The sequence below is a fragment of the Podarcis raffonei genome, chromosome 13, assembly GCF_027172205.1.
Source record: "Podarcis raffonei isolate rPodRaf1 chromosome 13, rPodRaf1.pri, whole genome shotgun sequence".
NCBI lineage: Eukaryota > Metazoa > Chordata > Lepidosauria > Squamata > Lacertidae > Podarcis > Podarcis raffonei.
The window spans coordinates 7,061,023-7,088,131 of record NC_070614.1 but is presented as its reverse complement, the minus strand read 5'-3'; positions in this window follow the sequence as shown (position 1 = coordinate 7,088,131).

Here is a 27,109-nt window from a genome sequence, read left to right as displayed (position 1 = left end):
AAATATTGTAAAATTAAGGAATGTTGAATGATGCTGGATTGAAATTGAGTGGTTTCTAGCTGTAATGGTATAAAGGAATATGAAAAAATGGTTGGATAGAAAACAAGGTGTTATTATAAGCTGTAATGCTTTAAATTAAGGATTTGCTGAACAAATAATTTGAAATGGAATACAAGAAGGGGAGGTATGAGGAGGTCAGAGAAATATGTTATTGAAAGCTACGTATTATGAACTATATGTCTTTTTAATTTTTTTGTTTGTTTTTTGTTTGCATAAAAAATTGAAAACTTTAATAAATATCTTTTAAAAAAAAAGCATGTCTAAGCCGCTTCTGGTGAACTAGAGCAGCGCACGGAAACGGTGTTTACCTTCCCGCTAGAGCAGTACCTATTTATCTACTTGCACTTTGACATGTTTTAGAACTGCTAGGTTGGCAGGAGCAGGGACCGAGCAACGGGAGCTCACCCCGTCACGGGGATTCGAACCACCGACCTTCTGATCGGCAAGTCCTAGGCTCTGTGGTTTAACCCACAGCGCCACCCACACACAAAAATGCTGAATGTGGTGGGCAGTGTGCAGCTCCTTCCTTGACTTCCCCTGAAGTGATAGTGGTGAGATTCTGTCCATGAAGAGCATTTTCAGATAATCTTCGCTCTCTTTCTCTCCTCCCTCCCCACACCCGATTTCAGCTCAGTTCTGCTTTTCCTCCTGATTGGTAATGACTCCCCTTGATCTGAGGCAGAGGCATTTCTCAGTCCTGCTCCTAGAGGTCTGTTAAGCAGAGATGTTTGGGAGCGCACCCGGCATGCACAGAGAATATGTGCTCTGCCTATGAGGTCCAGCTCATCCAGCAACACTGGGGAATGTTAGCTGAAGTGTAATTGTGTGTGTGTCTTTGTCGTCTCTCTGCTTGACTCCCACTCCTTTTTCTGTATTTACAAATGATGTCTGATGGTAACAGAACTGCAACTTGCTTCTGTTTCCCATAAAGACAAGTGGTTGTTGTAATGCACAGGCATTTGTTCGAGATATATTTCAACTTTAACTAAATCATATAATCTCACATCCCTCCACTGGCATTCTTCATAAATCACTTTTTTAAAAAAGACACGCACAACCCCAAATGCCTGTATTTCATTTTCATCCCACGCATTACTAAATGCATTACCAAATCATGAGCTGAGATGGAAAACAACAGAATCCAAATAAATATTGCAAGGAGACACGTCAAAAAGATGCTGAATTACAGTGGAGCGAATCCAAATTAGAAGTGTCTTTGTTATCCTGCAAGATCAATCATTTTACAGTAACATAAAAGGCAAACATCTTTCTCAGCATAACATGCTCTGCAGATCCCAGTCCAAGATTCTGCAGCGAGGAAAGATCCCAAAGAAAGCCGCAGCATGAAGCATCTGACAGCCGTTTCCATTATGTTGGTGCAACATCTCCCTCTAGCGGGAGTAATGTTACTGCATAAACAGTTGAATGCAACCCTTTTTTTAGAGCAAGAGGTCTCCAAACTTTCTGCCTTGCCACATCATTTTGAGCTCTGTTAAATACCTGCATCAATCTATTACTTAATCTATGCACGTTGCAAAGGTTTCCGTCTATGCAGGAGTGCTCTAGAAAGTCACCATCACCCCATGTGAATTAAGAACCCTCAACCCATGGCTACAGCTCAGCGTAGCAAGGGAAGATCAGCCCTAATGGGAAGCTTGTCTTCCAAGGAAATCTCCAACCACTGTAGATTTTCTTAATGAGAAAACCTTGAGAAGTTCCCAAATTACTGCATTGTAATATTTTGTTGGAAGCTGCCCAGAGTGGCTGGGGAAGCCCAGCCAGATGGGCGGGGGATAAATAAATTATTATTATTATTATTATTATTATTATTATTATTATTATTATTTATTAAGAGCTGCAGGCTCACCTGCAACAACACAGCATAAGAGCCATTGTTCTGAGATACACCCAGATGATCAGTGCAAAGTGTGATGCAACTGAATGTTAGGTTCTGTAGGCTAGCCCTGCTGCAGAGAGACAGTTGGACTGAGGCCTCCATCCCTCTCTCCCATGCTTGCTTGCATCAGATCACTGTGCACAAGTGGGAGGGGGGGAGTTAGGAGAAATCCTAGTAAAGTGGTACCTCAGTTTACGAACTTAATCCGTTCCAGAAGTCCGTTCTTAAAACAAAACCGTTCTTAAACCGAAGTGTGGTTTCCCTAATGAGGCCTCCTGCCACTGGTGCCCTTCCACCATTCAGATTCCGTTCTTAGACTGAGGTAAAGTTCTCTAACCAAGACACTATTTCTGGTTTTGAGGAGTTCGTAAACTGAATCATTCTTAAACTGGGCTGTTCTTAAACCAAGGTACCACTGTACTTTTGAAACTTTCATGGGGAAACTTTCTGACAGTAAGAGCTGTTCAGCAGTGGAACAGACTCCCTCAAGAAATGGTGGACTCTCCTTCCTTGGAGGTTTCTAAGCAGAGGTTGGATGGCCATCTGTCATGGATGCTTTAGTTGAGATTCCTGCATTGCAGGGGGTTGGACTAGATGAACCTCAGAGTCCCTTTTAACTCTATGATTCTATGATTCTACTAGATTCTCCACTGTCAGCAAAGTCGCAATCAGGATAAAGGTTTTTCAAAAGACCTTTTAAAAAATAGTAATACCCAAATACCTCATTGCAATGTGAGAATCTGCAGCCTAATTGCCACCAGTTTATAGAGGTTGGTTTTTTCCCCTCCCTTCCTAAGCTTTTCATTAAAAAGTTTCGTCTGTCACCCAGAGGCTGATCTACACTGATCTTGCTCAGTAAGTTTAACTAGGAACAGTGAGCTGTTAAAAGCCATTAATACCTATTATATTTGCTTACCTTGTTCCTTCCTCATGAGGTGCCTGATCCTGCAAAGTGCTGAAGAACATCTTCCAATCCAGCCCAACCCAGTCACCTAAGCATTTCAATGGCTCCAATACTCACAGAGGACTAACATTTCCAAACCTCATATAGCCAATAGAATGCTTTGTGACGTCATATATCTTGGTGCTTCACGATCACTGCAGATGGTGACAGCAGCCACGAAATTAAAAGATGCCTGCTTCTTGGGAGAAAAGCAATGACAAACCTAGACAGCATCTTAAAAAGCAGAGACATCACCTTGCCAACAAAGGTCCATATAGTTAAAGCTATGGTTTTCCCAGTAGTGATGTATGGAAGTGAGAGCTGGACCATAAAGAAGGCTGATCGCCAAAGAATTGATGCTTTTGAATTATGGTGCTGGAGGAGACTCTTGAGAAGATCAAACTTCTCCATTCCTAAGGAAATCAGCCCTGAGTGCTCACTGGAAGGACAGATCCTGAAGCTGAGGCCCCAATACTTTGGCCACCTCATGAGAAGAGAAGAAAAGTCCTTTGCCCCTCTTTGCTTCACTTGCAACAGAGGTTTCTTTTTCTGTGGGGGTTTTCTTATTAAAGATGGAGATTACTTCCAGAAGGCCTTGGTGTCAGATTGTTCTTCTCCCCACAGGTGTGAGGAACATCTTGCCCTCCAGGCGTTGCTGAACTACAACTTCCAGAGACAGACAGACGCCAACTTGCTTGCTGCAAATTTTGGTGCAAAGGTTGGGAACCTTTTGTTCTCCGCATGTTGCTGAACTACAACTCCCAGCAACATCTGGAGAACGAAAGGTTCCCAACCTTTGCTCCAAAACTTGCAGCAAGCAAGTTGGCATCCGTCTGTCTGAGGAGGACAATGGAGGAGTGGATCTTGGGGGGTGAAGTCTAACCATTGGAGAGTTACAGTGTCTGCTGTGGCTGTAGAGACCGATGCAGAAGAGACATGTTTAGTTGCAGCTGGGGCAGATGAAGGCTGCAGCTGCACCATGGCAACAGATCCTGCATATGAAACCAGATTATCCACTGCATCTGTTAAAAATATGTTGAATGTTGAAAAATGTGAGTCATCTAATTGTTTATTCAAATATGCATGACTGAGCAGTTTTGTAATAAACTACTGAGGTGTCAGTAGATTATCCCCCTCATCATGTTTTGGGATGGAATAATTTTCCACTTAATAATTCTGGCTACATGGCTCTGTCTCTATTTTTCACCACCATTCCAAGACAAACCTCATGTATGTGTTCTGATTTCACTCTTTTTGTGGAATGAAGCAGTCTTATTAATGAACCTAATGTTGTGCTCTCTGCATAGCTGTCATGTCAATATGTTGGTGAATTTAACAGAAGATTACCCATTAGCTCTGATGCCACACTTAGCTTCCTGCCTTGCCAAGCATGAACAAAGTGTGCACCAAGGGCTGTGAAATGCAACGTGGCTTGAGAGAAACCTGCCTTTTCAGGCCACGAACTGTTGCAATAACACACCTTGACAAGGAAAGTGTTGCCTTTAAGACACGGCTCCTGTTGCTTTCACATATTCTTCAGCTCATCGTAAAAAATTAAGCACTGTGTTGGTGATACTCTGCATGTGAAACATGCCCAGCAAAACACATTTGCTTCTAAAATCAGAAGGTGCCTGTTTGTGTATGTGGTAATTGTGTGACTAAATTTCTCAATATGTTGCCTGAAATGGGATTCAGCAACCAGCAAAACCAAGGGAGAATAATTCTCAGGAGCACCACAAAGCATTTTGGAGAAATTGCTTCATCAGAGGCACCATTACAAGTGAATCTAATCTCATCCTCCTCCTAGTGAAATATGACCTTGATGAAGGAATTTTCCAAAATGTGTTGGAATTTAAATAAATTGTTTGGGGCACACCTGAGAACTCTTCTCTCTTGGTTTTGCTGGTTTGTGGAGTGCCCTACCTGCTTTTGGTTTCTTCAGCAACCACTAGGAACAGGGCCAAAAATCAGTGGTCATCACCCCACGTGAATATATATATCTGAGAACATACAATGCTCTCCTGCAGTTCCATGTTTCAAAAGGAGGTTGCTAGTGATGGGCAAGTGGTCTTTCAGGGACTAATTACCAACTCAGAGCCAAAATTGGGGTGTGGGAGAAGTAATGTACTGTATGTGACAAAAAGACTTCCCAGCAGTCTACTTTGTATGAGGTACGAGGGTGGTGCTGTGGTCTAAACCACGGAGCCTCTTGGGCTTGCCAATCAGAAGGTTGGTGGTTCGAATCCCCATGACAGAGTAAGCTCCCGTTGCTCTGTCCCAGCTCCTGCCAACCTAGCAGTTCAAAAGCACACCAGTGCAAGTAGATAAATAGATATCATTGCAGCAGGAAGGTAAACAGTGTTTCCGTATGCTCTGGCACTCATCACGGCGTTCCGTTGCACCAGAAGCAGGTTAGTTATGCTGGTCACATGTAGAGATATAAAATTTCTGGAAATTTTGAAGCCATGAGGGGAAAAAAAATTTTCCCTGTTCTTTTCCGGGGGGAAATAAACTATTTTTTCATTTTTTTCTGGGAAAAATGGCTTTCTGTGTCCCCCCCTAGGCCTTCCCATCTCTAGTCACATGACCCAGAAAGCTGTCTATGGACAAATGCCTGCTCCCTCAGCCTGAAAAGCGAGATGAGCACCACAACCCCAAACTTGCCTTTGGCTGGACTTAACCATCCAGGGGTCTTTACCTTTTACCTTTTACTTTGTATGAGTAAGGATTGAGGTCTCAGTCCTCTGTCCCCCTTTCTCAAGAAACCTTCTAAGGAGGGAGGGGAATTTCCAAAGGCTCCCCCCCAAAAAAAAATTAGTCAGTTAGGTGATCTGAAATATCGAAATTCTAATGATTGATGTAAGTTTTAATTAAGACCTTTAAAATATCCTAAATCCAGTTTGACAATATCATTGCCAATTAGTCCACAAAGTTTACGATTCACAGCATATTTTTAGATGAAAAGATATGGTGACAGTAATATATGCCTTCCAGGTGGGTGCCCACAGGCATTCGTGTGCCCACCAAAACCTGCTATGGTTCATGCAAAAGGTCTCAGTAAACACCCTCTCAAAAATCAACAATATATGAGAGACCTTGCTTGCTCAGTTCTTGTTTACAAAGGATTAGCTTCTCCAAATTTAATAAAATTGGAATCTTTTCTAATCTTCTCTGTATCGTTCCAATTTTAGAATATGTGCTGCCAAAGCGAGCACAATATGCCCCCTTAAAAATGGACACATTTCATTGTATGTCTGGAAGGGTTAAAAAACTCTCTTCCCCATCCAGAATCTCTGTGAAAACCACCAACCCAAACCAAGCAATCAGGCTTGGAAAAAAGTTCACAGTGCTTTTTTGAGCCTATCTAAGGGGCAGCAGAGGGACGCGAGTGGCGCTGTGGTCTAAACCACTGAGCCTTGGGCTTCCCAATCAGAAGGTTGGTGGTTCGAATCCCCACGACGGGGTGAGCTCCTGTTGCTCGGTCCCTGCTCCTGCCCACCTAGCAGTTCGAAAGCACATGAAAGTGCAAGTAGATAAATAGGTACCGCTCCAGCGGGAAAGTAAACGGCGTTTCCGTATGCTGCTCTGGTTTGCCAGAAGTGGCTTAGTCATGCTGGCCACATGACCCGGAAGCTGTCTGCAGACAAACCCCGGCTCCCTCGGCCTATAGAGCGAGATGAGCGCACAACCCCAGAGTCGTCCGCGACTGGACCTAATGGTCAGGGGTACCTTTACCTTTTAAGGGGCAGCAGAGTGAAGTCTTTCTGCATGGTATATGTGAGGCATTGTGCGTGGTGCATGCTGTGTATGTGTGTGTGAGAGAGGGGGAGGTTGTTGGGGAAACGCCCTGGGGTGCTACTGCAGCCCCCGAACTCCGCGCGTCCTCCAGTATGCACAGCTCTGGAAAAGGGATTCCCCTTCTTCTCCAGTGTGCTTCAGCAACATATACCAACTGGTATATGCACACTAATCTGGTGTGAAACAGCAAGAAGAATGAGACATTGTAGAGCTAATCTACACATTTATTTACACACTACATACAGACAAAGGAATCACTGTGTCCTTTCTCTCCAGCTCCGAGAGACCAGACAGGACAAAAGCAAAAACAAAAGTACAGTGTAACAGTGCACACAGCGAAAGAGATAAGACTGTCTTCCGTTTCCACACTCTCCCAGACATGCATGTGAATTACACCAATCACATCTGCAGCATCAGAAGCATGAAATACTAACAGAAGTGACTGTGAGAGTATTTTTTATTTATTCTGCTCTTTTTCTGTCCCCTTCCTTTCACCTTTTTAAAGTTCCCCATTAATGAGCAAGCCACAACTGAAATATCTGAAGAGAGGCCCTCCCGTGATATCAATAATAAATTTTCCAACCTTCATCTTGAAACTAGTCAGATTCTTTAGAGAGCATTCAAATTCTTCCTTCTGAGATCAAAGCCGTCGTATTTTCTGCCAAATGCTATTTATGACCAAGGCACTCTCATTCATTACCTAACTTACCGGCTACCTATATTCTACTTTAGCATATATGGCGATTTCCCCTTCCCTCATATTTAGTCCTCCTGGTACATTTTTATGCCTGAATCGTATCTCCTTAAGCACACAGCCTTAAAGTACTTGTAATACAGTGGGAAAGAATTGTGTTGTTTTATGATTTTAGGACACAGTGTTTCATATTATTAGTTTAAATTGCAGATTTTAATATTTTGCAACTGATTTGGGAAGCATTTGTGGAGGGTGGGGAGAAAGAAGGAATGAGGCAAACCTCAGCTCCCTGCAGCCTTAGCCAGTAGGAATGGGATAAGAGTATAATGTCCCCTTTCTCCTCCTGCCTCCCTTTCTGACTAGGAAGTTACCCATCACCCTTTATGTTCCCGTTATATAAGCGTCTGCAGAATGTGCATTGCCTAGTTCCCTTTCATCCCTCGTAAGTAGAACCACCAGAACTAGAGAAGAGAGCTTTTCTTTCTGCTGGCATCTTAGAATGCAGGTATGAAGATTCTTCACCATGTTCCTGCTAACAAGTGGGCACTGAGGACTGGTTGCACCTCCCTCTGCAACACTTCTGAAATGTGCACTTTGCTGTAGCTGCTCCACCGAGGACAGAGCTTGTTTCAATCAGAGCAGCCGCTGCCCCCCAAAATTCTTAGTTGCGCGTCGAGGTCCCCAAGACACCCCCCCGAAGAAAAACACAATTGACACTTAATTTTTGTTTAAGGTTTTTGGCATAATTTTGGCCACAACTTTATTCAAATTACAGCAATGTGAGTGGTTGCTTAGGCATTGGTAGCACTAACTGACCCCGCACGGGGACAGCTCTGACATCCGCACCCCCCGTGAAGTCAGCAAGGGTAAGTCACCTGGGGAGAGAGACGGGACTGGGGAGAGCCCCTCTCCCCAGAATGCTCCCAGGGGCTTGCGTGGCCCTAGCCCCTTGCCAGGGGGTTTCGGACAAAAGCATGGGGAGCCCCTGGGTTCCTTTAACAGAAAACCCTTGAAGCAGCAGCAGCAGCAGCATTTTGGAGGGGCAGGCACAGCCGAATCCATACCCCTCCACCAACCAATTCCAAGACCAATGCCTAACCGCAAACCTTACAAGTTGTGACGATTTGCTACGCAGTAGGCAAAAACCAAGTGGCACACATTAATCACCCAAATGGACAAAATTCCTACCGGGCCCCTGCCCCAAAGCAGACGACCCCATGACAGGCATAGCAAGGTCAAGCAAACAGCCTAAAATTAGGGAAGGGAGGGTGGGTGATCCGAAGTAAGCAGCGAAAAGAGGAAGTTCTTCGCTGTGAGCATTGTATTTAACAAATAGGGCTGTCAATCAGCAAATGGCAACATCTAGATTTCCCCAGTAACAGCCCGCCCCTGCTGAAAGGATGGCCAAACCATTTGCCTAGTAACAGTGAGGTGTCTTGTCAGCCCCGCCCACAACCTGTGCTCTCCATGAGGGAGAACACACTTTGCTTTCATGGCTGAACTTTCTCCCTCCTCACCCCCACCCACTGCCTTTGGTTAACTTCCCTGGTCTTGAATGGGGTAACTGTGCCCCTGAAGGACCAGGTGCGCAGCCTGGGAGTCATTTTGGACTCACAGCTGTCCATGGAGGCGCAGGTTAACTCTGTGTCCAGGGCAGCTGTCTACCAGTTCCACCTGGTACTCAGGCTAAGACCCTACCTGCCCGCGAACTGTCTCGCCAGAGTGGTGCATGCTCTAGTTATCTCACACTTGGACTACTGCAACGCGCTCTACGTGGGGCTACCTTTGAAGGTGACCCGGAAACTGCAATTAATCCAGAATGCGGCAGCTAGACTGGTGACTGGGAGTGGCCGCCGGGACCACATAACACTGGTTCTGAGAGATCTGCATTGGCTCCCAGTACGTTTCCAAGCACGATTCAAAGTGTTGGTGCTGACCTTTAAAGCCCTAAACGGCCTCGGTCCTGTATACCTGAAGGAGCGTCTCCACCCCCATCGTTCAGCCCGGACACTGAGATCCAGCGCCGAGGGCCTTCTGGCGGTTCCCTCATTGCGAGAAGCAGAGGGCCTTCTCGGTAGTGGCGCCCGCCCTGTGGAACACCCTCCCATCAGATGTCAAAGAGATAAATAATTACCTGTCATTCAGAAGACACCTTAAGGCAGCCCTGTTCAGGGAAGTTTTTAATATGTAACGCTGTACTGTTTTTAACACTGATTGGGAGCCGCCCAGAGTGGCTGGGGAAACTCAGCCAGATGGGCGGGGTAGAAATAATAAATTATTATTATTATTATTATTATTATTATTATTATTATTATTATTATTATTATTAACTTTATGAGTTGGCCAAAGGGTTTTCCTCCTTTCTCTGTAGTTTTTGTTTTCAAAAAGCTCATGGCTCCCATGTGCCACATTTCCTAGAATAGACACAGAAATTAAATTCTATAAAATGCAGGACGGCTGGGCAGCTATGGCAAGCCTCAAGGATTTTCTTTTTTTCTTTTTTTAAGAGGAGGAAGTGGCTACAGAGAACCTCACAGGTGCAACAAACAAACACAACACTTTTTTAAAAAAATGCAGAAAAGGTCAGGGAAGATCCTGGTCAGCTCGTAAGGCTGACGTAGGGCTGAGCCACACTTACCGTTTGCTCCACAGTTTCCAAGTACTGTCCATATCCAAGCACCTTTTCTTTTTTTGCTCTGGAGCTTTTCCAACAAAAGAAACCCCACTCTTTAAAGCTGAATCGGACTAAACAGCAATCTATAGAAAAGCCAAATTGCCATTTGCTCCAATTCAGCTTCAAAGAGCAGGTTTTTGTACGGAGAGAGAGAGAGAGAGAGAGAGAGAGAGAGAGAGGCACTCAAACATGGAGCTGTAAAGCTGTGAAGGTAAAGGTAAAGGGACCCCTGACCATTAGGTCCAGTCGTGGCCAACTCTGGGGTTGCGGTGCTCATCTCACTTTATTGGCCAAGGGAGCTGGCATACAGCTTCCAGGTCATGTGGCCAACATGACTAAGCCGCTTCTGGTGAACCAGGGCAGCACACGGAAACGCCATTTACCTTTTTTTATAATAAATTTTTATTAGTTTTCGATACAATCATACAATTTTATCCAAATTTTGCCTGATTTTAACAAAATACAAATTTTGGACTTCCTTCAACTTCTCTGGTAATCATCCATTTTTACCCTTCAATACGCATTCCTTTAATTGCATTGCCATTTGTCTACCCTCCCTTTTCTATTTTCTTTCAGCAAGGAAACGCCATTTACCTTCCCGCTGGAGCGGTACCTATTTATCTACTTGCACTTTTGAGGCACTTTCGAACTGCTAGGTTGGCAGGAGCAGGGACTGAGCAACGGGGGCTCACCCCGTCACGGGGATTCGAACCACCGACCTTCTGATCAGCAAGTCCTAGGCTCTGTGGTTTAACCCACAGCGCCACCCATGTAAGACAAAAAGTAGGAGAGGGCTACTAGCCATGATGGCTATAATCTGCCTCTGCAATGCTTCTGAAGACCAGCTGCTGGGAACCACAGGAGGGGAGAGTGCTCTTGTGCTCAAATCCTGCTTGTGGGTTTACTACAAACATCTGTTTGGCCACTGTGAAAACAGGATGCTGGCTTGGGTGCCCAGCGGCATGTGTGACGTTACGTGACGGTATCCCACCACCCGAGGTGGCTGCTTCAGCCTGCCTCACAGACCCTGAGTATCCTGGTCCCAAGCTCTATAGGGCTTTTAACACCAGAGCTTAGCCCAGTAGCTAATTGGCAGCCGGTGCTTTCAGCAACAGCATGACATGACAGCAATAGTCGGCTACAGTGAGAAGTTGAGCCGCTGCATTTTGCACTAGCTGATCTTGCCACACTGTAAGCTGCTTTAAGCATAATGTACATGGGAAGCTGATAGGCAAATAAAGCAACTACGACTAGCCCTTAACTTGTGAGCAGCTCATGCTGGCTGCCTCCATGGCAGAGTGATTACTTCCTTCTCCACTTGGTCCTCTACCTTCATCCTCATGCACCCACTTAAATGCATTGTTCCTGTGGTGTGGGCTTTGACAAGGTCCACCTAAATTCTCAAACACAGGTATTACCAAGAGGAGAGAGACAGAGAAAGACAGACAGGTCCCGCCACAAAATCAGTTTATATCTCCATAACTTCTAATAGTTAGTCTGCTTAATAACATCTGGTGGTTCAGGTATCATGAAGCGGTATGCCAGTGTTGCGAAGCAGGGGTGGAAAAACGTTTAGCTTAATGGCATCAGGGCATGAGATTATATGAATTGTGCATTGTGATTTGAGAGGGAAGAATTCAACAGTAGCAGCCCTGCATCTACGATGTCGGTTCCTTTTTTTTTTGACAAGGCTTTGGGTTGCAGTTGTTTGTTTGTTTGTTTGTTTGTTTGTTTGTTTGTTTGTTGTTTTGCATCTTCAACCCAGGCCTGCAACCCCAAATCTTCACGGAATCACTAATCCAAGTGTGAGGGGCTGCCAAGTTCAACTGTGAACAAAATATTGTGGAAACATGTGTTAAACAGATTCTGACATTTTCCTTCTACATTTGTCATCGTTATTCATCAGCTTTATGGAGTCTGAAATAAGCAGCATCAAAATCATCTCCCTAGACATAAATATATTAAAAACAAACATATGTCTATAAAAATAAATGCCAACCAAAATCAAATGTGTCATAATATTTATCAAACATTCTGGGCCAATTCCAATCTGGGTTCAGGCCTGATTTGGGAGCTGAATTGGCCTTGATAGACCAACTTGATGTGCACCCCTGTTGGTCTTCCATGATTCCCAGAGGCTTTTGATACCATTGACCATGTTGCTCTCCTGGAATGGCTCTGAAGCTGTGAGTGGATGGCACTGTGTTATGGTAGTTCTCCTCCTATCTTCAGTCCCAGTTCCAGAGACATTGAGTGATGATATTTTGGCTCTCTGGCATTTATGTTGTGGGATGCCACAGGGTACCATCTTGTCCCCCAGTGCAATTTAACATCTATATGAAGCCACTGGAAGTGGTCATTAGGGACTTTTGGATTATGTAACTGTCAGGAGCTCATCCTACACTCGAGTAGGACCCTGGCAAAGACACATGCCTGACTGGCATGTTCTCTCCCTCCTGGTCAATTTTTGGGAGCTTCAAAAGCTTTCTACAGCCCGAACATCACAACGACCAATGCCAACAGACACCAGCACACTTAGGGATCCGCAGAGTCTGCGCAGTTCGCCTAACAGACCTCAGCAACTCAGCATTTTGGCTAATCTACTTTATTTACATATAAACTCACACAGAGCACTGCAGCATGGCTCCCTCTCTCTCTAGCATCAGACAGCAAAGAGAAAGAACAAAGGACAACAGTCCCACTTCACGGAACACAGTAACACAAACATCCTGTCTCTGTCACTTCCCACTCTGTGGAGTAAAAACATATACCATCATGTGAAAGACAACAATCCCATGACTGCAACCACGGAGCAGGAATTCTAACAGTAACATGTGAGTTATATGTCGCTGGCCACAATATTCCTTATGCATTCATGGGAGAAAAGGAAATGCTAATGTACATAGCAAACAGCTGTGTTCTCATGGCCTTGCAAGTGAAAGTGACAGTGTGAGGAAACTGTATTGGCTTATCTGTGAAAGCTAATTAGTGCATGCTCATACTTTACCAGCCATGTGACATTCTGATAATTCCTACTGAATAAATGCTGAGCACAAAGAAATCATATTAACTCCTGCAAGGAGTTTACAAATAGCAGGCCATGCTAAGTTCAGGTTTGTGAATGGGGGCATTAGACAAGGTCAGTTGTGATCACAATTATCTTCTACATTTGTGATGCTACATGCCCTAAGCCAGTGGTTCTCAACCTGTGGGTCCCCAGATTTTGTTGGACTACAACTCCCATCATCCCTGACCACTGGTCATGCTGGCTAGGAATGATGGGAGTTGTAGTCCAACAACATCTGGGGACCCACAGGTTGAGAACCACTGCCCTAAGCTCTTGACCATGGGTAGGCAAACTAAGGCCCGGGGGCCGCATCTGGCCCAATCACCTTCTAAAACCGGCCCATGGATGGTCTGGGAATCAGCATGTTTTTGCATGAGTAGAATGTGTCCTTTTATCTAAAATGCATCTCTGGGTTATTTGTGGTGTATAGGAATTGGTTCATTTTTTCTCTCTCCAGAATATAGTCCAGTCCTCCACAAGGTCTGAGGGACAGTGGACCGGCCCCCTGCTGAAAAAGTTTGCTGACCCCTGCCCTTGACCATTCACCCACAAACTCATCAGGGTTCAACTTCAGTTTATTAGCCCTCATCCAAACCACAACTGAGTCCATATAATGGTCCAGAATCTGCACAGTCACACCTGATTCAGATGTAATAGAGAAACAGACTTGCATTTCATCAGTGTCCTAATGGCACCATGATACAAATCCAGTCTGGTTTAACACCAGGCAATGAGGAAGCTTCAGAGACGCTATGGACCACCATACATGGCTGCTGCATTGTGTTTGGCTTCATGGATGACAAGACAGGTATGTAAGAAAGACTCTCCTCCCTGCAAGAGAGGGGAGTGGTTGTGGCCGGGAGCCGGACTCCGCCTCAAGCAGGGGGCGTTTGCCCCCTGCCTCCCACTCACCTGGCTGGCGCCCACGCCCTCGGCCAGGCACCCAACTAGGTGCCTTCAAGGGGGCGTGTACAGCAGCCTAAATTGCTGCGGTGCCAGCCTCCAGCCCTCACTTTTCTTGCCCATTAACCTTATATCACATGTCCTTGTGTTTCATTCCACTGCGCGGGGTTCGGGTCCTCGAACCACAAGACATTATTTCCATTCTGCCCTTGTATTTGGCACACACAGCACTGTTTCTGTTCCACTGCAATTGGTCTTCCACCCAAACCTATTATTTGTCTGGGAGGGGAAATGTAGTCAATTATATATTTCTTGTGAACTTAAAGAAGCAACATCAGCAAATCCTAATATATTTGCTTTTTGTTGCAGACTTGGGGAAAATACGCGAACATCAACAATTTTTGCTTCTGTTTCCATTTTTTTCCTCAGTTCTCAGACAACCAGGATAGAGTTGCTTTCACCTTCCCTCTCTGTGTGAAGAACAGCATGAGCTTTGATAGAGTCCAGCCGCTTTACTTTTCTCAACTACTTGCTCTCAAGTGAGTTTGTCATGGATCTCTCTCGTGAAAGGGAATAGCTAACGTACAACTGGGAAGTATTCTGGTAGGACCTCTGTGGCAGTTCACTTCAAGATGGGGAGGATCTTTTGTCTCTGGTAGCTGAGGAGAAAATGATAAAAGTGCATAAGAAGGAGTGGCGGCCTTGTTAAGGAATGCAGTTAATGGGTTAATTCTCCATGAGTCAGCAGAGATGATTCATTCTCCACATGCGCCTGCAGGCATATTGTGACTGTCTTATCCGTGTTACTGAGCTGATTTAGCATGTAACTTTGTGTATATAAGGGCTCAGGTTGCAGCATACTGTGTGGCTTGCTGTAGGAGATTGCATGAACAGCTGAAGGCTAGCTGTTGGAACTGTGAATTTGAGTGAATACTTTTTGGATAGATTGTCTGAGAAGAAGTTGGAGAACTGCCAGACTTCAGAACTCAGAGAGCTCTATCAGTTACAGGACTTTGAAAGCAACTGAACTTGGCTGCGGACTTAAGACAACAAGAACTTTGAAGCAGAGAACCCTCTCTGGGCTCAGAGAGAGAAGACTACTTGTGACATCTATAAATAGTGTGTGCATGTATATGTTGGTGTTAGCCTAGTAAAGACAACTCTGCTAACAACTGTTTTGTGTGGTGAGCTTAGCAGCTTTATTTAGCTTTTCCAAACCATGTACCTAACAGCCTTTAGGATTGGGATGGGAGACAGTCCACAGACATTTCCTTATGCAAGCACCACTGAAATAGCAAAATACTGGAAAAGTGAGTTAATGCCAACAAAAGACGTGTGGCAATTGAAGTTGTGTCAGTACCTCGAACTAGCCAAAATGACAGAACTAATAAGAAACCACTCAGGCGACAAGGTAAAAAAGGAATGGGTTTGCTTCAAAAACTACGTGACTAAGGATGGTTCCAAAAATAATACTTGGTTGTGCTTAGACTAATTTCACAGATATAATGGAAAAAATGATTTAAATAAAGGAGTACAGATTATTGGTAGCTAATGAGAAGTGTTGAAGCCTCAAGGGGATAGAGGGAAGTCAATTAACATATCAGGGATTCAAACAAGTTTCGTGGAATAGAAAGAAAGTGATTGTAAGGAAAGAAAGAAAAGAAGAAATATTAATGTCATTTCTTTCTGTATAGAATATTCAAATTTCGGTTTGTATCCTTTGAACACTTGTGTGTATCTTTTTAATTCTTTCTTTTTCTTTTTTCTTTTATTCTTTTTTATTATTCTTTTTGTGTATTCGGCTGTAACTTTTAATTTATACTTTTTCTCTGTAACTTTCAAAAATGCAATAAAAATATTAAAATAAATAAAAATGAAATAAATAGTTGTTGTCTGAAAACATGTTTCTTGATCATTTCAGGAGAATTTAAGATTGAAATCTAGTCACCCTTGTCGGTGGGATAAACTGGATTTAAATCAAGCTTTCCTGCTCGACTAGTCTTTCAGTTGAGCTGAAAGTCAAATAAATATGATTGCTATACTATCCCAAAATAATGCTGAGGTTCTTCGGTGAGAACTGGTGACACCTGCATAATAGCAGTCTCTGATAGTTTCTTGTAATAACACCCAAAGGAGAAGAAAGTCGCTTGAGGTTCCTCAGCTGATTGATGCTTTGAGAAAGGAACATTATTTTGTGTAGCATGATCATGCGGACAGAAAAAAAGGAAATGAATCAAAGGGCAATGTTGGTTGTGCTTTAAAGAAACAATCACAGGAGGATACTTCCTCTGTTAGAATTCAAAATACACATGGTTCCCTCAGCTTAATATTGAGCTGGGATATTTTTTAAGCTGCAGTGAATTTGCTTCCACCAAAATTGATTCCTTGTCAATAAAAAGCATCTCACCATACTTTTATATATATTCCCCATTAATATTGATAGTTCACAATTGACATTTGACAGTAGCTAATATTGCATAGCTGTGGGGACGCGGGTGGCACTGTGGGTTAAAGCCTCAGTGCCTAGGACTTGCCGATTGAAAGGTTGGCGGTTCGAATCCCCGCGGCGGGGTGCGCTCCTGTCGCTCGGTCCCAGCGCCTGCCAACCTAGCAGTTCGAAAGCACTCTCGGGTGCAAGTAGATAAATAGGGACCGCTTACCAGCGGGAAGGTAAACGGCGTTCCGTGTGTGCTGCACTGGCTCGCCAGATGCAGCTTGTCACGCTGGTCTGTGACCCGGAAGTGTCTGCGGACAGCGCTGGCTCCCGGCCTATAGAGTGAGATGAGCGCACAACCCTAGAGTCTGGCAAGAGTGGCCCGTACAGGCAGGGGTACCTTTACCTTTTACTTTAATATTGCATATAGAATTATATTTAGTAATTGACATGTTTAATATCTGACAGACAGCAGCTTTCAGTACTATTATTGGCTTGTGACAGTGTAAGTATTAGGTAGCTAAGTGGGCTTAGAAGTGTGGCGTGTGGATCAGGATTTACATCCTACATGCATTCACCTTACACGTGATAGTCAACATCTGTTATGTCCTGGCACCCAACCTGAGTCTGATCTAAAGTTTCGAGCATCTGGTTTTACCTTTCAGAAAGTGGTTAAAGGATATTGGAGGTAGAGTTATATCAAATGCAGTAGTGTAGTGGCAAATTCAGAAGTACAGGGTCCCTTCATGATAACTAGACCAGAGCCCCTCACATCCATGGCCCCTTGTAATACTATACAATAAAAATGAGCTTTCTGTCTCTTGCTTTGTTTGGAGTTCTGTTGAGTGATGAACTCAAGATGAGGGCATGTCTTTTTGAGGTTCAGAAAGAATACAATGAAAGAAAGAGCAAAAGTGAGGTTTTGGGGTTTATTTTAGAGAGTTAAGTTCAGCTGAGAGAGAGCAAATCTCTCTCTCTCTCTCTCTCTCTCTCTCTCACACACACACACACACACACATAGAGAGAGAGAAAATAAAAGTGTGTTATTGTTTTGCAGAGCAAAGTAAAGCAGCTTTCAAAAATTTCAATAGTTCAGTGACATTTAAATAAAAAAAAGAGAGTTGTGGGGTAGAGACATCAAGATGTGGAACTGAAATGAAAAGCCCCATGTTTCAAAATACCACATATACAGCCCAACAAGACAACGACAAAAATCTTCCAACAGCATACAAATCAGTCTGGCTAACCTGATTCAAACAAACACACACACACACACACACACACACACACCACTCACACTTGAAAACAATGTTTACCACAGCAAATCACAAACAAACAACCACACCTTAGGCCAACCCCAACCTCTCTCACCACCAAAAGAACACAAACAAATAGTAAAGAGAACTCGCACAAGCAACACTGACACAAAACCCCACACATACACTAAGTAGAATAGAAGCATCGCCGCCCGACCCCATCCCCATTCACCATGCCCTCCTCCACCTCATTCCCCCTTTTCTTCCTAATGTAATACTAATGTCTCAACAAATGAAACTGATCTGTAGAAACTGTAACTTGAAAAAAGAGACATCACAATACAGTGGTACCTCGGGTACATACGCTTCAGGTTACATACACTTCAGGTTACAGACTCCGCTAACCCAGAAATAGTGCTTCAGGTTAAGAACTTTGCTTCAGGATGAGAACAGAAATTGTGCTCCAGTGGTGTGGCAGCAGCAGGAGGCCCCATTAGCTAAAGTGGTGCTTCATGTTAAGAACAGTTTTAGGTTAAGAACGGACCTCCGGAACGAATTAAGTACTTAACCCGAGGTGATGTATGGAAGTGAGAGCTGGACCATAAAGAAGGCTGATCGCCGAAGAATTGATTCTTTTGAATTATGGTGCTGGAGAAGACTCTTGAGAGTCCCATGGACTGCAAGAAGATCAAACGCATCCATTCTTAAGGAAATCAGCCCTGAGTGCTCACTGGAAGGACAGATCGTGAAGCTGAGGCTCCAGTACTTTGGCCACCTCAAGAGAAGAGAAGACTCCCTGGAGAAGACACTGATGCTGGGAAAGATGGAGGGCACAAGGAGAAGGGGGCGACAGAGGACGAGATGGTTGGATAGTGTTTTCGAGGTTACCAGCATGAGTTTGACCAAACTGCGGGAGGTAGTGGAGGACAGAGGTGCCTGGCGTGCTCTGGTCCATGGGGTCACGAAGAGTCGGACACGACTAAACGACTAAACAACAACAACACCACTGTACTATTGTAAACCAAGAAATCTTCAATAATAATATGTTAAAAATAATTAAATACCAGAAGCCTTACTAAAGTAACAGCAATTTTCCTTCAAATGAAGCCCACTTCAAGCACTTCTCCAGAGAATGGAGGCATGGGGAGGAATGGAAGGAGTAGAATCTTCAGATATCCCTGAGCATCCTTGGCAATCGATGTTATGGCAAGAAATTGTGAAACTCTGAGGGGGGAAAAATCTGGTGGTGCAGATGATGACCTATTAGGTTCATTCTTTAACTGCTTAGAGCAGTGGTTCTCAACCTGTGGGTCCCCAGATGTTGTTGGACTACAATGCCCATCATCCCTGAGCTCTGGCCTTGCTAGCTAGGGGTGATGGGAGTTGTAGTTCAACAACATCTGGAGACCCATAGGTTGAGAAAGGCTGGCTTAGTGGGCAATTTACACCAGAACTTGGCAGCTCCTCAAGGCATGTCAATGCATATAATTACATTTTGGGAGCTGGGTTCACAGGATGCTGGCCCAACGAGAGCCCTGCTTCCAGAAAAATAACAGGTCTATGACCCTAAACGGCCCACGATAACTAGACTGCTTTCCCTCATACATGTTAAAATTAAAGCTTGATTTAAACTGGGAACATAGTTTGCTTTCAGGGATACTACCATTGGGCTTTTGAACTCTTGTTGAACTTCATTGTGGGACGCGGGTGGCGCTGTGGGTAAATCCTCAGCGCCTAGGACTTGCCGATCGCATGGTCGGCAGTTCGAATCCCCGCGGCGGGGTGCACTCCCGTCGTTCGGTCCCAGCGCCTGCCAACCTAGCAGTTCGAAAGCACCCCCGGGTGCAAGTAGATAAATAGGGATCGCTTACCAGCGGGAAGGTAAACAGCGTTCCGTGTGCTGCGCTGGCTCGCCAGATGCGGCTTGTCACGCTGGCCACGTGTCCCGGAAGTGTCTGCGGACAGCGCTGGCTCCCAGCCTATAGAGTTAGAGTGAGTTGAGCGCACAACCCTAGAGTCTGGCAAGACTGGCCCGTATGGGCAGGGGTACCTTTAACTTCATTTGGTAAACATGGAGTGCATATGTTTCTTTCTGAAGATGCTTATCAAGCAAGAGAATCAAGCTGGGATGTGTGCAACCAAGATGATCAAGAGTCTGGAAACCAAGCCTTATGAGGAAGGATGGAAGGGAAATAAATAAGAGGGACTGTAAACTCTTTCAGTATGCAATAACAGCAGCGAGAATATTGATGGCCCAAAAATGGAAACAAGAAGAACTTCCGACTTTGGAAGAATGGAGAACAAAACTAACAGACTATGCAGAACTGGACAAATTAACTGGAAAAATCAGACTTCAAAGAGACCATAAGTTCCTAGAGGACTGGGGAAAATTCAGAGAATATTTGAAGACTGTATGTGAGGAACAAACAACGCTAGTGTGTTTTAAAGAAGCTTTGTGAAAAAAATAAGGAATATTGCAAGAATGTAAATGAGGACAGAAAAATTTTACTTAAAGGCGATATTATAATTAAGGAATGTGAAGATAGAAATTTAACTACGGATGATTTTCAGAGGAGTTGAGGGAGGTTCAATAAGTCAAAATATGTGATTTGGAAAATTGTATGATTGGAGATATTATGGAAAAATTTAATAAAAAATCTATTAAAAAAAAAAAAAGGATGGAAGGAGCTGGGTATGCTTAGCCTGGAGAAGAGGAGATATGAGCCATCTTCAAATATCTCAAGGGCTGTGACATGGAGGTTGGAGCCATCTTCTTTTCTCCGGCTCCAGAAGGTAGGACCCATACCAATGGATTCAAGTTACAAGAAAGGAGATTCTGACTAAACATACGGAAAAACTTTCTGACAGTAGGAGCTGTTGGCAGACTCTCATTGCTTGGAGATGATGATGGTGATGATGAATTCAATTTATATATTGCCTTTTATCCGAAGATCCCAGGGCGGTGTACAACATTAGAAATACATTACAGAACACCAAAGATAAAAACATAATAAAAAGCATGAACAGAGGTTGGATGGCTGTCATGGATGCTTTAGCTGAGATTCTTGCATTGCAGAAGGTTGGACTAGATAACCCTTAAGGTCACTTCCAACTCTACAATTCCATGATTCTTTTAATCTATGAACTCGAACTCGCTTCAGTCCCAGTCAGCATGGCCAATGGTCAGGGATGACATTCTCCTAGGGTTGTATCAAGTGCTCTCTGTACACCAGTGCATGGGCTCTTGCACTAGCAGCTGGGTGAGTTTTAATCTTGTGATGCAGAAGAATCCAGCACAGCAGCCGTGCAGGTGGAAACTCGTAGTGCAACAGATTGCACAATCTATTGCACAACAAAGTTATCAGCAAGCTTGCTATGCATCCTGTTGCGTGACAAAGTCCCTTGGAATAAAAGCTTTATTTGAATGTCATGAGCCTGTTTCTGTCCACCTATTTATTTATTTCCATAAGAGGTAACCCTGTCCATATACAAGGCAACTTAAAGAACCCTGTGCCATGAGATGATTGTACTTTCTTTTCTGATAGGAACTATGACAGTATTGTCTACAGTTTAAACCTGAAGCCCCATCCAGTCCAAAACTCTGACCAGTGAGCACCTCTCTCAATCCTGACTATATTTATTTCCAGATAGGCAGAGGAAGCCAGAGGTCTAGTAAGCCCCTGTAGGGCTGTCTTGCATGGCCCCTGGGGCTGCATTGGAAACCTCTGCAAATAGTCTGAATAACCAGCCTGATTTAAAATAAATAAAACAAATGAATAAAGAGCAATTCTGATTCAATTGCCCTTCGTAAAGCACCTAGCATATCCACCTTTTTTTTAGCTCACCTGTCACTGCACCATTGCAGAATAAGAATAATGGAAATACAGAAGATTTCAGGTATGCTAGAAACCTTCCATAATGGAGAATGTCAAAACAGGTTTCAAATACTTGAAAGCAATTAGTTCTGACTTCTTCTTTAAGCAGGAAAGATTCCATCCAAAATCTGAGCAATTAACAGAGCGAGCAGGCAAAGGTCACATGCTATGGATCGTTGGCTGCTCAAATTATTTCAGGTAGTCTGGCTGCTCTTTTGGAGTCTGAGTCAGTTCACACCAGGTTGCCCCATAAAATGTTTTTTGATGGGCATAAAATTGATTCACAGCATGACCTAATACCTTTCAAAACTTTTTTTTATATAAAAAAATTTGGGGAATATTCCTCTTTTTCTATCCACCTGTGGATAATTTGCTACTTTAATGAATAAATATGCAGCACGAGATATGGCAGAGCATTCCAAACATAAGCTTCCCCCAGCCAGGTGTTCAGGGCTGATGTGCAGAGTGGCTACTTTATCAGCATCTTGTTTTATAGGCTAACATAGTCAATAGACAAGTTGCTGTGGTGAGCAGTTTACAGTCTAAGTTTAGAAACTATGAGAGCTTCTCTCATAATTCTTCAACTCTAGAGCGCCCAGTGAAGTTGATTGGCCATAGCTTAAAGAATGACAAAAGGAGGAACTTTTCCATACTACAGTGATACCTCAGAAGTTGAAGGGAATCCATTCTGGAAGTCTGTTTGACTTCAAAAACATTCAGAAACCAAGGCACGGCTTCCAATTGGCTGCACGAAGCTCCTGCAGCCAATCAGAAGCTGCAGAAACTGCGCCAGACATTCGCAAACCAGAACACTCACTTCTGGGTTTGCAGCGTTTGGGAGCCAAAACATTCAACTTGCAAGGCGTTCGTCAACCAATGCATGACTGTACACATAATTAACTTTGAAACACCACCTCAAGATGTGATGATTACCTCAAGCCTAGATGACTTTTAAAATAAGATTAGACAAATCAACATGTGTCCTCAGTCGTGTATACACTCTCGCACAATGAATATCCAAACACAGTGTGTTTCCTAAGATCCTGGCCCAAAGTCATGGCACAATGATTACAAGTTTTTCACAATAACAAGAAAGTAGGAATAGCACATAGCGTACAACAGCATCCAGCACTGAATGCACATTACTGCGCAGTGTGTATACACCCCGATTCAGAGTAAGGGCAATGCTTCTAGAATTGCTGTCCTTTAAATGCTACAGCACCTTAGATATGCAGATAACACAACATTGATGGTAGAAAGTGAGGAGGAATTAAAGAACCTTTTAATGAGGGTGAAAGAGGAAAGCGCAAAATATGGTTTGGAGCTCAACATCAAAAAAACGAAGATCATGGCCACTGGTCCCATCACCTCCTGGCAAATAGAAGGGGAAGAAATGGAGGCAGTGAGAGATTTTACTTTCTTGGGCTCCATGATCACTGCAGATGGTGACAGCAGTCACGAAATTAAAAGACTCCTGCTTCTTGGGAGAAAAGCAATGACAAACCTAGACAGCATCTTAAAAAGCAGAGACATCACCTTGCCAACAAAGGTCCGTATAGTTAAAGCTATGGCTTTCCCAGTAGTGATGTATGGAAGTGAGAGCTGGACCATAAAAAATGGCTGATCACCGAAGAATTGATGCTTTTGAATTATGGTGCTGGAGGAGATTCTTGAGAGTTCCATGGACTGCAAGAAGATCAAACCTCTCCATTCTGAAGGAAATCAGCCCTGAGTGCTCACTGGAAGGACAGATCCTGAAGCTGAGACTCCAATACTTTGGCCACCTCATGAGAAGAAAAAACTCCCTGGAAAAAAACCTGATGTTGGAGAAGGGGACAACAGAGGATGAGATGGTTGGATAGTGTTCTTGAAGCTACCAGCATGAGTTTGACCAAACTGCAGGAAGCAGTGGAAGACAGGAGTGCCTGGTGTGCTCTGGTCCATGGGGTCACGAAGAGTCGGACACGACTAAACGACTAAACAACAACAACAACAACAAATGCTACAGCAGATATATGGAAGCCTGTTTTAAACTGCTGAGCCCACAGTGCTGCTGCACTGATAAGAGACCCAGCCATGTGATGGCTGGTCATAAACATTACAGCAGTGCTGTGGAAGAGACTCAAGAAGGTAGCAACTATAGCACTGCTGTAACATCTAAACAAGAGTCAGTTTTGAACCCCTTTCTAGCAATCACTGGAAAAATGGGGCAAGGGAGGGCATTTTTCAGTGCTGCTGGGAATTTTCATGAAATGCACTCTCTTCCCCTAAATGAACTCAGCCCCAACTGTGAAAGGATGGAAAGGAGTTATGTTACCTGCTTATCTATGCTAAGGATCCCCTTTTTAGACAATGTTTAAGACCTCCCATCACAGGTAGAACTAATCCTCTGTGCTGCTTCTCTACTGAAGACGTGTTCCAGGAAGCTAGGCTGGCACCTGAAAGCCCGTGCAAAATTTGAATTCCTGCGGATCTTCCCCCCTCAACCTCATTTCTAGCCACTTTTACTCAGAGAGAAGCCGCTCACCCTGCCCTTCTTCCCCACAACCAACAAGCAACTTCTTTTTCCTTTTCCTATTCATCTTAAAACTTAAGGTGCTTAAGATGCTACGTGAGTGTAAGCAAGAAAGGATTATAAATGCAAGCTTCTGAAGTGTCCTGCAGAGACTGTGTCAAGCAAAGTACAAGCTGCAAGGTGCAAATTCCTCTTTGTGGATAATAAGCAGCCTTAATACGTACTTATTATGTGAAACAACAACAAAAGAACCCCTGCCACGGAAAACCGAAGCAGATGCTTGAAGCTCAGAATATGAGTGGCTCGGAAGAAAATGAAGGGGCAAATCGTTTCTCCTCCTTCGATGGCTGCAGTCCCACTATATCTGAGTACCAAAAATAGCTGGAGGATATAAACAATAATTCTCAGTTGATCTCCATTTTCGTTTAAACGGCCTTTCCTCGAAAATCAGTAAAAGTTTATGCCACCATGATAAGCCTGGTGTAGAATACTACACACACACACACACACACACACACACACACACACACACACACTGCAATAATAGCCAATGGGAGCTTCTCTCACATTCAGATTTGCAGGCAAAGGGACCCTGATCTGGACTGAGATCATAGTTTGCCTCTCTGTGTGTCTGTTTCTCTGTGTGTCATTGGATCGGATATGGATCTGCCTGCACTGGCAATTTGTGAAAGCGTTGGGGTTTTTTTGGGGGGGGGGGTTGCCCTCAGCTAACTTCCCATGTAGTTTGGACTTTGAAATTGAAATACTTTATTGTCACTTGTACAACTTGTATACAGTGAGATTACATGAGCACCCCCCACTCAACTCTCTTAGTCTTAATTCCCCTCGTTTACTGACGCACACCCACCAAACCCGAAAGTCAGTTGCCCTGTTGTTATCTTTTCATTCAGCAGCCTAACAGCCCACAGATAGAAGCTGTTCTTTACCTTGTTGGTGTGACTAATCATGCATCTATATCTTCTGCCTGAAGGCAGGAGATCAAGAAAGTGCCAGCCAGGGTGTGAATCATCCCTGAGAATTTTCCCCACTCTCCTGAGGCAACGTTCTTCCGCTATGTCATCTAGCGGATTCACGGGACAGCCCATAATATCTTGTGCTGTATTCACCACCCCTCTGTAGGCACTTCCTATCAGATGATGTCAAACCAGTGTACCACACCATGATGCAGTATGAAAGGACACTTTCTATTGTTGACCAGTAGAAGGAGATAATCAGATGTTGATTGACATTGTTCTTCTGTAATACTCTGAGCAGATTGAGTCTCTGTTGGGCTTTCTTAACCACCTGGGTTGTATTTATTTTCCAAGTAAGATACCAGTTTTGTGTGTGAGTAGGTGAAGTATTGGGAGCTCAGAGCCACAGCGTATGAATGCGCCACCATCTTGGAACAGTGAGCTTCAGTCCAATGAAGCAATCGTTGTGTGAAAAAATGGTCAAATCCTATGAAGTTGCCCTAAGATCCTTGGAGGAAGGATGGAATTAAAATGTGCTTTTTTAAAAAATAAAATTTTAATAAAGCTAATAGATAAGCACAATATGAATAGTTAATTTATCAGTCAATGGACAAGATAGCTTCTCCAGTGGAAGGCTGTTCTGATATGGCAAATATGCCACAGAAGAAAGTTACATTTTTTAATAAATGTAATTTCTAATGACAAAGATTATAACCCCTTGCTCTGCTTCCATGCATGTAGTACCCTAGTTGGATTAGGGCTGTTATGCTGAGACGCTAAATGCAACAGCAGACTAATAAGTGTTTTGTAGGCGAAACATGTCTCGCCGTAGTAAGAACAGGACAAGGTGTCTGGAAGAACAACAAGCTAGCCAACATTTTCATCAGGGAGCCACGTGCACTGATTCTGCTTATCCCTCCAACCCTGGAACAGCCCTTCATATTTTTAAGAATATGTCCATATTTTTCTCCATGTAGTATATATAAAGGTAAAGGTAAAGGTACCCCTGCCCATACGGGCCAGTCTTGACAGACTCTGGGGTTGTGCGCTCATCTCACTTAAGAGGCCAGGGGCCAGCGCTGTCCGGAGACACTTCCGGGTCACATGGCCAGCGTGACATCGCTGCTCTGGCAAGCCAGAGCCGCACACGGAAACGCCGTTTACCTTCCCGCTAGAAAGCGGTCCCCATTTATCTACTTGCACCCGGAGGTGCTTTCGAACTGCTAGGTTGGCAGGCGCTGGGACCGAGCAACGGGAGCGCACCCCGCCGCGGGGATTCGAACCGCCGACCTTTCGAGCGGCAAGCCCTAGGCGCTGAGGCTTTTACCCACAGCGCCACCCGCGTCCCCTGTATATATAGTATATATATGTATATATATATGTATATGTAGTATATATAGTTTTTTTAAAAAAGGAGAGAGATCTACAATTGAATAAATGGAGAACACTTGCAACCATTGGGTTGCTTTGGTTCTGAGATGAGGCAGCCCATTCTTACCAACATGGCTTCACTCAGCACTGTGCAAGCATGACTAGCTAGCAGACCTGGAGGGTGACAACAGACATCACCTGTGCTGGAAGCTGGAAGCCAATCAGCAGCAGAGATCTGTGAGGATTTCATTTGGCCCACATTTGTGAACCAACCTGATTCACACTTCCCAGACTAACATGTATCCAAACATCAGTTTTTGCACCCTTCTGGACTCTGCAATTTAGTTCTATAGGTAGGGGGTGAGGGATAATTTTGATTCACTTCACATTTATGGGTGAGCCTACCAAATTCACACTTTCTGAAGCAATACAGGAAGCACAGCTATCTGCCACTTTTTTAAAAAATAATAATAATTGCAAGGCAGTTCTCCAGCCAAGTCATGTGCAGCAAAATATATGTGCCTGTTGGTGAAAATGGTATACAAAAATGCATTATACAAGGCATTCCTTCAGAATGGATAGGTTTGATCTTCTTGCAGCCCATGGGACTCTCAAGAGTCTCCTAGCCAGGCACAAACAGCAAGAGGG